The following is a 12,533-nucleotide window of genomic DNA, read 5'->3' as shown; positions in this document are numbered from 1 at the left end:
AGGGAGAAATGTAGGGAGGGAGCCTTCATCAGAAGGATTTTAGGGGGCCTCCCTGTCCTGGATAACAGTGGGTGTAGAGGCAGGTGGGGTCAGCAGCTTGCCCAGTACTTTCTCTAGGCTTGATGATCAATCAGCAAAACATATCTGACCTTTAAGCCTCAGCTCATGTCTCCTGCACACGGGACTCTCTGCACACAGCTGCCTCCTCCTGTGCCCTCCACACCAGGGAAGGAGCTTTCCAGGAGAGCGGGATGGGGCTACAGAGCCCCAGAGAGGCTGTGCCACAGCAGAGGCATCCAGCATCCCAGTTCTAATCATCAGTAAAGCACTGAGCTGCTGACCTTGTTCTCAGGACATGGCAAAGAGCCCTGGAGTGGCCAAGAGGAATGGAGGGAATAGCAACAGCCCTTCTAGAGGAGGTAGCCTCTTGCAAGTGGTTCTGGGACATCTGGGAGAAGGTCCTCAGGTACCCCAGCCCAGCCCATACAACTGATTAAAGAGACTGTCCCTGAGGTGCATATAAAAAATGGGGCCCTAGACTGCAGGAGGCCCCTGTGAAATGTCAAGGTGACTGGGGGAGCGGGGAAGACTCTCAGTACCCATCAAAATGGGACTAGGAGTTCCTTTACACAATCCTCAAGGGATTGAGTGAAGCCTGAAGGATTCTGTGAGTGGGAAGGAGGATGGTCTTGTGAAATGTGACAGAAACAGAAGCAAGCCTCCAAGGGCACTGGTATTTGCCCAATTTCCCCCCACCACACACACACACACACACACACACACACACACACACACACACACACGCAATTCCTTAGAAAGCTGCATTCCCACTTCCCTCCCAAGGCCCCAGCTCCAGTCTACCCTTCCTCTCCAGCTGGGCTCTTGCTACCCATCTTGCTTGCTTCCCACACTCTTTCCAGGACCTCTGACCCAGCATCCCCCAGGGCTGCTTTTGCAAGTCACCTGGGACCTTTCACTTCCCCAATCTCCTCCCCACCCCCGTCTCTGCCATAGTCCACACTGGTGGCTGCTCCCTGCTTCCTGAAATATTCCTCTCCCAGCCTGAACCACACCCCTGGGATCTTCTGGTCCCCTGACCACATACTCTCTCTCTCTCAATCTCTCTCTCTCTCTCAGTCTCTCTTTCTCTCTCTCTCTCTCTCTCCCCCCCCCTTTCTCTCTCCCCCCCTTTCTCTCTCTCCCCCCTCTCCCTCCCTCCCTCCCTCCCTCTCCCCACCCCTCTCTCTCTCCCTTCCTCCGTCTCTCTCCCCCGCTTTCTCTCTTTCTCTCTCCCCCTCTCTCTCTCTCCATCCCTCCCTCCCTCTCTCCCTCCCTCTCCCCCCCCCTCTCTCTCCCCCCCCTTCCTGTGCAGGTGCCTCTCTATGCCCTTAAGTGTCCCTCAGGGTTTTTTTTTCTTATCTCAACTTGCTACCCAATCTCATCCACTCCAAATCATCTAAATGACCACTTGTACATAAATGGATCCCAAGGGTCTACTCTAGCTCTAAATGCGTGCTCACCCTCCCCTGGATGACCCCAGACACCCCAAATACAAGCCCACCGGCCTCATGCAAAGCCATGTCCTCTACTCCATGCAGGCATGACAAGGCCACTGATGCTGAGGCTTCAGGCTCCCAGAGGCCCTGAGCCTGCCCGCCCTCTCCACTTGCCATTATCTTCCCAAGACCTTCTTCCCAGACCCCCTGTTCAGAATTAAGCCCTGAGTAGCCCTCAGCCTCTCCAGTAGCTCACACCAAGCTCATCCTGGCTTAGAGTCCACTGATAGAATCCATGTCTTCATCCACTATGAGGAAGTGGACTGTCTGACCCTGGGCTGCTCAAGACTAGGTATAAGTGTTCATTAAATACTAGATTGAAGGAGTTGCCCCATTACCCTTGCCTGGGACACTGCCCCAGTGCCAACCTGATAGCTGGCTGACATCACCATCTTTGCAAGACCCTCCCCTCAGCTGGTTCCACCAGTCCTCAAGGGGCTAGAGCCTGTATTCTTCCCCAGCCAGAGAGCCAGCTACACCCCGGACTTCTGCAGAAAGAAGTCCTCCTGCTCCAGGTGCCCTGCAGCCCACCCACCCCTCCCACCTGGAGCCCCACTCTCCCCTGCAGGCCCCTCACCACAATTACCACCACTACAAGCTAGTCCCTTAGTCCCTCCTGCTCCAGGCACTGACAGGTCCTGGGGAAAGGTCTGGGACCTTGGTGACCTGTCAGATCCCTGACTCCTCAGTGCCCTCCTGACCCTGTTTCTATTCCCATCCTGTCATACCCCCAGGAGGTTACATGTTCACTGTCCACTTGGAAAAGAATTTCCTTTTTTTTCTTCTTCTTGTGGTTCAGCGAAGCACAAAACCAGATGCTTGTAAAGGCTAAATCCGTCCCATAGCCTCTCAGCTCAGAATAACTCTCTGGGGAGCCCAGTGGACCCAGGTGGTGCTGGGGGTGGTACCTTTGGGAAGTGGGGCTGCACTCAGCTCTCCTGCAGGTCTGGGCTGGCGTTTCTTCCCTTCCCCCATCCACCCCTTGGTGGAAGCAGGGAAACAAAGGGAGTGCTGAACAAGCCCCTGGCCTACATTCTCAAATTGCTCTTGTCTGGAGAAGAATGAAGCAGGAATTCCAGGGTGAATTTGGAACCAAGAAGAAATCCAGGAACTGGGGCCACAACAGGCTGAGCTTTTAGAGCCAGGGGCAGGAGGGAAGGATGCGTTGGAGGAGTACCTCACCCATGACATTTGTGGACATTCCTTCCAGGAGTTCGCCATTCATGTGACTCCATCATGCTGTTTGCATCCACCTTTTTCTGTCCTGCCAGAAACCATAGGAGTCTCAGCTCTCATTCCTGAGACCAGCCACAAAGATCATGGTTCACTAGCCAGCCTATGGATTGACTAATTTGAGGTCAGGTCTGAACAGCTGAGCAGGCAGATGGGAATGAGATGGAGCATGTGATACAAAACACAGCTGTCTGTGTACCGGTGTCTGTGGGCAAAGTAATTCTCCTAGATGGGGGAGGGGTGGAGCACATAATGAAGGACATCTCTAGCACACTGGATCAGTTAAAAATGCAGCTGCAAGTAATAAGGAAGCTGCTTAAACATTGGTCATTATTTTTCTCACCTGACAATTTATGAAGTAGGTAGTTTCTGGCAGTGTAAGTCACACACACAAGCTCTTACTGTCTTTGCTTCATAGTCTTCGGTGTGTTGGTTTTTATCCTCCTTGTTGCTTCACCATGACCAATGGCACCATAACTCACATTCATATTCAAGGGGGAGAAAAACGGAGAAGGGTCTGGGCTATGGAATCTGCCTCCTTTTATCAAGATAATAAAGTTTGCCCCAAACCACCCTTCCCCAGCACACCTCCACTTGGGTCTTAAGGGCCAGAAGTGGGTGCCATGCCCACCCTGCAAGGGAGGCTGGTAAAATAAAAAACAAGATGGAGTGATTGGTTTAGAGCAGAGGTCTGCAAAGTGGGCCAAATTTAGCCCACCACCTGACTTTGTACAGCCTATGAACTAAGAACGGGTTTATACATTTTTAAATGGTTGGAGAAAAAAAAGTCAGGAGAATATTTCATGACAGGTGTATTGTATGAAAGTTATCTCTTGGCCCACAAAGCCTAAATTAAAAAAAAAAAAATTTGTTGAAAAGTTTGTCGACCCTGCTTTAGGGCAACGTGGATCATTGCCTCCTGTTGGTAACACTGCTGTTCTGAAAAAAATCACGATTCTGGCAGCAGAAGGAAGCAATGGATATCAGGCAGGCAGCTTTCAGTGTCTGTCACATAGGCGAGTCACCACACTGCAAGCCTGTGACAGTTATCTAATCTGAAACAGCATAAGCTAACAGTTCCCCCTCTCACCACAAACATAACACAAGGGGTTTTTTTTGGAAGCCCTCTACCTCAAGGACATTTTCCCTAACTGACCAAATGTGTGGGATTTTGAAAGAGACTAGTAAAAAGTAAAAGGGGACACAACGAAATATCTGGCTGGCTGTGCCCCAAAAGGCTCAATGAGGTATTATTTGCTCAATGAACTTGCCTCCAGCCAAGGGGCAGGTCCTCAGTATTACAGGTCCAGAAAATGGGTCTGGTCGGTGTTCCACAGTGTTCCACAGTCTCATAAAAGCTGACACAGATGGCCTAACTCACTAGGACATGAAGATCATAAGCCCAAAGCCAATGTGCTCATTTTTAATGGGAACTATAATTTAACTATCACACAAGCCAATGTCCTCATGATGATAAATGAACCTGATAGGAAGTCAAACTGTAGTCTGAAAGCCACTAGTGAGTTCAGAGACCAAGCCAGGAAGTTAAAAGGAAGAGTCACTTATTTAGTGCACCAGGCATGGAGATCGGTCCCCAGGCCAGGGTTCCATCTCCCAGTGCATTGTGCCTCTGTTTCCATCATATATCCCTCTCCATCCTCCCATCTCATGCTTCAATCCCAGCCTTTTGTCTCACTCTGTACCTTGAAGTTTGCTTTACTTGTCTCTAATCTCATTTATCATGGGTCCAATTTCAGAGTGGAACCCTCAGAAGCCGGTCTTGAGAGCTTTTATGTTCAAGCTCTCAGGGAATAGTCACCCTAGTAGACAAGCCTACAAGTACCAAATGCCTGGGCCTCTTACAGATTAGGCATTTGGTATTCCTCCAACCCCAGGTGGGAAATGCACCTGCTCAGATGGGCCCAGGTGCCCTCTGATGCCTCTCAACCAGTAACAAATGGCCAGGTGACGATCAATAAACAATGCATGCATTTTATAATATTTACTGACCACCTACTATGTGCCCAGTCAATGGGGATACATCCATTTAAAAAAAAATGTCAGTCTCCATGGAGTTCTCATTTCAGGAGAGACAGGAGTGATAGGTAATAACAACAAAACATATAGTAAATGGTGATAAGCAAAAGAAATATAACAGGGAAAGGGAACAGGAAGTGTTGAGGCTACAGGATGTTGCACTTTCAGTTTGAGTACCAGGGAAGGTCTCAGGTAGAAGGTGATGTGTGAGAAAAGGCCTGAAGATGGTAATGATGTAAACCATGCAGAGTGCTGGGAGAAAGCATTCCAGGCAGAGGGAACAGCAGGTGCAAAGTCCTAACTTAGGAGGAGACCTGGTATGATCAGATTAGCGAGGACTGTCCTACTGCCAAGAATTGTTTTCTGAGCAGCTGAGAACAAAGTAATGATCACCCATCCTCCTGATTCCCTGCAGGAACTTTCTACCTTCAGAAAAGACTTTAATACTGTCCAAACTTGTGGGTCTGGGTCAGAAGGGACCTTGAGAGCAGAGGGAAACATTGTAGCTTCTCAGGTTCTCCATTTGGTGGAAGAGGAGTAGCAGCAACTCTGAATTTTTAGAACAAACTTCTTCCTCATGAGCTGAGAACTGGGCAGTGGCAGTTAGAAGATCTTTCTGCAGTCTGGTAGAACGGAACTAAAAAAATGCCACTGGCTTCTATCTCTTCCAGCTCCTTAAGCCACAGTCAAGCCATGAAATGAATCCTCCAGGAATCTGAATCCCTTGGCCCATTCCTGCCAGGCCCCTTTGCTGGAACTGTACCACCCTGTAGCGTGGATGGCTTCCCAGTCTATGGGCCATTGCTCACTCTATCACTAGTGCCTAGAAATATCCTTCTTGGGCTAGATGACTCCCCCATAGAGAGGTGTAACAGTCAACTATTGCCATGATAATGCTGCAAAACAAGCCACCCCTAAATTCACAGGTTATAAGAACAAGCATTTGTTTTTCTTGTTTATGTGTCTGTCTGCAGGTGGTAGGTTTGGTTCCAGGCTTCTGTAGGCTCACATCTATTCCCCTTTCTCCATGTTCTCCTTGAAACATCAGCTATCAGGGACCTGTTCTTCTTATGACAAATGGCAAGTAAACGAGAGGCCAAACCCAACTGTGCAAGCATGCTGGGAGCTTCTGCTCATACCACATCATGTCTGTTCATTTTCTGTTGGTCAAAACAAGTCAGATGGCCAAGCCCAAAGTCAATGGGGCAGGAAAATATATTCTGCTCCCAGAGGAAGAGGAAAGAGATTGAATATTTGCTGAATAATCTTTAATCCATTATAGGGAGCTGGGTTAGGACTTCAACACATGAATTTGAGGGGACATAATTCAGCCAATAACAACCTCTTTAGTGGGAGGAGATGCAAGATCACACAGCAAAGCAGGGAGAAATGAAGAACTGAGGTCACTTTTGCCATTAACAACCACAACTGGCAACACCAATCTAGCTTTTGCCCCGAGCCAGAACAAGCTCTATTAAAAGGAATCAGGGTTCCCTGGAGAAATGGCTGTTTCAATGACAGAAGCAGGAAATATACAAGATAAGCCTGGAGCATCTTAATAGTGCAGAAAGTAAGGAAGTGCCCAAAAAAGAAAAAAAACCCACGCATTGATGGGGGCATGTCAAAGGGACATAGGAGCCAAATGAAAGAGCTCCCAGTGACCAAAGTGGGAACAATTTAACAACAGTATAAAGTAGTATTAGATTATAATCCAAAGTATAAAATAAATATCCATGAGTCCATTCTGATATAAATAAATGATTGAATAAGTTAATAAATAGAGAGAGGTAAGGGAAGAGAAGGGACAATTTTCATACGTAGAAGAATTCCAAATAAATTATGTAGATACTCTACTCTAAAGGAGGGAAGTATAACTCCTTAAGTGTGGGCTGCAAAGCGACTTCCTTCCGAAGAGGACAGTATGATGGCGCAGGGTGGGAGGTGGGTGGTGGTGGGGGTAGGGGTGGAGATAACTTTACAGTACAGAAACCTGACAAAGTCTATCTCAGCAAAGTGATCAAGGTCATGTGATGAGATGAAAATGGCACTTTTAACTCTGTGGTTTTCCTCCAGAAACCTATAACCCCAGTCTAGTCATGAGAAAAACATCAGACAAATTCTAATAGAGGTCCATCCTACAATATGCCTGACTATACTCAAAACTGTTAAGATCATCAAAGACAAGGAGAGTCTGAGAAAACATCACAACCAAGAGGAACTTAATGAAACATGATGGCTAAATGTAATGTGGCATCCTGGATAGAATTCTGGAACAGAAAAAGACATTAGTTTATTCATTTAACCTGTGGACTTTATTTAATAATAATATACCAATATTGGTTCATTGATTATAACAAATGTATCATATTAATGTTAAGATTTTTTTCTGTAGTTGGATTTTTTAAAATATTTTATCTATCTATCTATCTATCTATTTATTTATTTGGCTGCGCCAGGTCCTAGTTGCAGCACATGGGATCTTCATTGCAGCATGCAGGATCTTTTAGTTGCAGCATGCAAGATCTTTTTCAGTTGCAGCATGGGGATCTTTTAGTTGCAGCATGCGAGATCTTTTTTAGTTGAGGCATGTGGGGTCTTTTAGTTGCGGCATGCGGGATCTTTTAGGTGCAGTACGTGGGATCTTTAGTTGAGGCATGCAGGATCTTTTAGTTGCAGCACGTGAGATCTTTTTTATTTGCGGCATGCGGGATCTTTTAGTTGCGGCATGCAGAATCTTTAGTTGCGGTATGTGGGGTCCTCACTTGTGGCATGCAGGGTCTTTAGTGCGGCATGCGGGGTCTTTAGTTGCAGCATGCAAACTCTTAGTTGCAGTATGTGGGATCTAGTTCCCTGACCAGGGATCGAACCCGGGACCCCTGCATTGGGAGCGTGGAGTTTTAGCCACTGGACAACCAGGGAAGTCCTGTAAAATGTTAATAATAGGGAAAATGGAGGTAGGGTCTATATACTCACTTTTTCTGTACATCTAAAACTGTTCTTAAAAAAGTCTATTAATACAAAAAAACTGATAGGGTTGAAAGGATAAAGAAATACACAATTATAATTGGACACTTCAACTATTCTCTCAACAATCAGTAGAAATAGACAGAAAATCAGCAAGGATAGAGAGGAAATCAACAACACTGTCAGCCAGCAGGATCTGATCAACATCTGTAGAACACTCCACCCAACAACAGCACACTACACATCCTTTGCAAGCACCATAGATCATACACCAAGATAGACCATATCCTGGGCTATAAAACAAACCTCAACAAACTTAAAAGAATTGAAATCATACAGTCCAGATTCACTTGGGGAATAAAATAAGTTCATACTTCTTATTTATTTACTTAATAAACTTATTTACTGAAGCATAATTAAACATTTCTAGCACAGAAGCTGGCACACAAGAGTCTGCTGGATGAACAAAATAGTGAATGAACGAATGAATAAAAAAGAAAATATCTTGGGGGCCAATATTGGGGGGAATCTTACTTTATTAACTTATTCAGCATTAATTAAAGGTACTTTCTATGATTCATTGAATTTTTTTTTTTTTTATTCAGAAAAGCTCACAGAATCCAGGACACAAATGTTCCCTGTGCAGCAAGAGGGTTGCATTCCAAAATGGCCAGCAGATGGCGCCAAAGGATGTGGTTCAGCCCATGAGGTTGTGCTTCCGCAGACCTAGAGGTCCTCCTCACCTCTCCCAGCCATGAAAAGGAGAGCCAGCCCAGTCCTTCCTGTGTCTCCCTCTGCGGCCTGAGGACCCCCACCAACCACTGCTAGGGTGAGGATAGTAAGGATGCAGAGAGAGCAAGTGTAGGAAATGCTAACGTGATGCTTGGCCGAAAGAGAGGCAAGGAAAAGTGGGAGTAAGATGAGGGTTGGTGATGGGAAAGATGTGAGGACACTGAAGTGTGGGTGGCAAGCACGGAGTGGAGAGAATGCAGATAGGAAAGGACAAGCAAAGTCCCTGAGTTTGGGGCATGGGATGCACAAGTGATGGGTCACACACTTCCATCGTGCCTGGGAAAGGTCTAAAAGAGCAATCCCCAACATTTTTGGCACCATGGACCGGTTTCGTGGAAGACAATTTTTCCACAGACCGGGGGAGCAGGGAGGATGGTTCAGGCGGTAATGCAAACAATGGGGAGCGATGGGGAGCAGCAGACGAAGCTTCGCTCACCTCCTGCTATGCAGCCCGGTTCCTAACAGGCTGCAGACCGGTACCGGTCCTTGGCCCAGGGGTTGGGGACCCCTGGTCTAAAAGGACAGGTGTGAAGGCTAGCAGTTTGTAGATTTGTCGAGGAAGTTGCCTCCAGGTGGCTTCTATTTTGTCCGTGAAGCAGGAGACCATGGTGCCTATTGACAGTTGGTGGGGGAGGGGAGGTGTCAGAGTTGAAGGGGAGCTGACAAGGGAAGCCCACGAGGACTGCTGGCCAGCACCAATGGTGGGTCTGGGGGATGACGCCATTCAGCTCAGCTTCTTCATTCACTCGTTCATTCATTCTGCAAATATTCATTGATAACCCACTATACCAGGCACTATTTTGGACAATGTAACCTACATCCTGGGGAAGGGGTCGGGGGGACAGATGGACAAATAAATAAACAAAAAAAATATGACATCATGGAAAGAGAAGGGCTATGAAGAAACAGGCAAGGGGAGGGACAAAGAGTGCTGGGAGTGCTGTGAAACGGGGTGCTTAGGGAAGTTTTCCTAGAGAAGTGACAGCTGATTAGAGAACTGAATGCAATGAGGGAAAGAGACTTGCACTACCTGGGGGCAAGCATTCCAGATAAAGGGGACAGCTAGGGCCAAAAGAAGGGGGCCACGGAAGGAAGTGGAGGCCACAGAACAGATCACACAGGACATTGGAAATCACCTTTTATGCTCAGTATGGTGGGAATCGCTGGAAACCAGGGAAGCAAATAACTGGATTCATATAGTTTAAAGGATCACACTGGCTGCTGTGTGGAGAACAGGCTAAAAGGGCCAAGCATGGAAGAAGGGACACCAGCTGGTCATTATGAGAAAACACGGCTTTCATGTGAATATACCATTATGTTTGGCAGACCATTAATTAGACAGGCAGTTCTCTAGAACTGAACCAGCAGCCCACCTCACTCTGCACCTTGGGATCACCTGTGGGCTCATCCTGACAGCCCCGAGCAAATGCAGAGTGACTCAAACCAAAGGCACTTCACTCCTACCTTTGTTTGTAGGTAGGGCAGACATTCCAAGTGGCTCCCATGAAGGCGGAGCTAATATTCCTCACCTGTTCCAGAGCAGCAACAGTGGAAAGAGACAGTATTTGCCAAGTAACCCAGGCCCCCTGAAGGAACATTTCTGAGGCTTCCACAAAGCCATAACTGAACACCTTGCCCATGGATTCACTAATGCCCACAGCACAAGAAACCATGCAACAAATTCTACATAGAATCCAGTGCCAGGAAAGAACTTTCCTCTCAAGTGACCTCCCACAGGTGACAGAAATTGTATAGCAGGCATAGGCACAGGTGTTGGCCTGAGCATGCCATATTAGATACCACTAAGAGTCATTTGGGTTTCAATCAATGCCACGGCTGTTTCAGGAACCTAATCACAGCAAGGAACTCATCCTGTGTCCCTGGTACATCTAGTCTCTGGTACATATTTCTGGTGGGCATATGCACTCATTTCTTTTCGGTATATTTCGGTATATTTTCGGTATATTTCCAGGAGTGGAAATGCTGGCAGGCACATGGCCTGCTTTAGTAGAACCTGCCACCACAGTCTCCCAGTGTGGCTGTACCCAGTTCCACTCTGTCTGGTAATGGCCTAAGATTTTTTTTGATGGCACCAGCCTCTTCTTTTTATCACATAGTAACTAGAATAAGCCTGCACTGTGGCACCAAACAGACCTTGGATCAAGTCTCAGCATCACCACCTACCTGAGTGATCTTAGGCGCATTACTTGCATTACTTAACTCTCTGGAGGTTTTGCTTCCCTGATGGGATGAATCACCCTCCCCAGCCTGAGCTGGCATCCATGTCAAATTAAGAGACTCTACCTCCAGCACTTACGACTACCCTCCTGACTTGGGCACACCTGAAGCTCCCCAACATGCAATCACCAAATAAACATTTCCAGCCCTTCACCCTCATAGAGTTCTTCAAAATTCCTACACCTGTGATCCAGAGACTCTAAGTATTACTTTCATCCCCCATACTTATGTGATGGGCCACTTCTTTCACCACTTTCCCTAGCACAGTTGGTGGGGAAAATCCAGGACATGGGGAGGGTCCAAGACTGTATCACTTGTCCATTTAAGTATTGTTATGGAAATAGCTCCAAGATACATTATGTTAACTAAAACAAGCAAAATGCAGAACAGGATGAATACTTTGTCACTTTAGCATAAAAAGGAGAGAGAACAGTATACATTTACAGTGACATATCTAAAAACGGATACACAAGATACTAATAACACGGGGCCATTGGAAGTGGCAATGGTATTGGGGACAGGCGTGGGAGGAGGTTGTTCAGTGTATCCTTTTATGACTTTAGAGCTTTAACTACATTGATAGATCCTCTATTCAAAAAAATTTTTTAAATATATACTTACAGTTTTTCAAGTTATGCATCAGGCGAACATGAATCCCTGACATAAACTCCATGAGGGATGTCTGGTGGGTCAACCCTGGCAAAGCAAGGATGCCTATTAGATATGTCCATGTAGGCGTGTGTGTAGGGGTGTATATGCATGTAGGAGGGTGTGCATGTAGGGATGTGCAGGCAGGTGCAGGGAGGCGTGCAGAGGAATATCTATGTGTTAGACATGTCCATCACAGCCTGAGGTGAAGGGGGAAAGGACGTAGAGTCATATCAAGGGCACTGCCCTATACTTCTGAAGAGTGGACCCAACCTAAGTTCATAGAGTTAGACCAGGGGGTGCACCTGACTTTTCATCACTTCCTCCACCACCCAACCCCTCAACCCTATAGAATTCAAACTCTGTCACTAGAAATCTGGAGTAAGAAAATGACTAAATGTTCTTTAAGGTTTTATGCATGTGTGTAAGTGTAGTTGCGTATAGGTGTAAGGGTGTGGGGTAGTGTATCTGTGTGGGAGTGATGTATGTGTGTGTGGGTATATAAGGGGTGTATATGTGAGTGTCTGTGTTTTCACTCAGCAAAAAAATGGCTGGACTATCCACCTTCCCAGAAGTCAACAGAAGCTAAGCCAAGGGCCAGACCCAGGGCCCTGTGGCCAGGTGACACTGATTAATAATTAACACATCTGAGCTTGGCATGGAGCCACAACAGGTGTCCCCTCCCATAAAACTCACCTTCACTCCATGTGGCCATGTTACCCGATCAGGCTCTGAGAAGTCTGGCAAATGGCCAACAGGCAGACCCAGGCCTGTCCTGAAGGAGCTGAGGCTGGGCAGTGAGGGGCCCTTACTCCAGAGGGGTCTCACGGGCAGGAAAGGAAACAACCACAAACAGATTGGGGTGAGGGGATGCCCCTTCCACTAAAGGCAGGCACCTTCCTTTCTGGGGGTATAACCAGACCACAGCACCCCCACCATCCTTTCACTCAAAGAGGATATGACAGATAAACACAGACACACATACACACACGTACACACACACACACACACACACACACACACACACATATACACACAAGGCTAAGAAAAACGGAAGAGAGAAGC

Source organism: Delphinus delphis, chromosome 15, assembly GCF_949987515.2.
Source record: "Delphinus delphis chromosome 15, mDelDel1.2, whole genome shotgun sequence".
Classification (NCBI taxonomy): domain Eukaryota; kingdom Metazoa; phylum Chordata; class Mammalia; order Artiodactyla; family Delphinidae; genus Delphinus; species Delphinus delphis.
Note: the sequence above shows the minus strand (reverse complement) of the source record.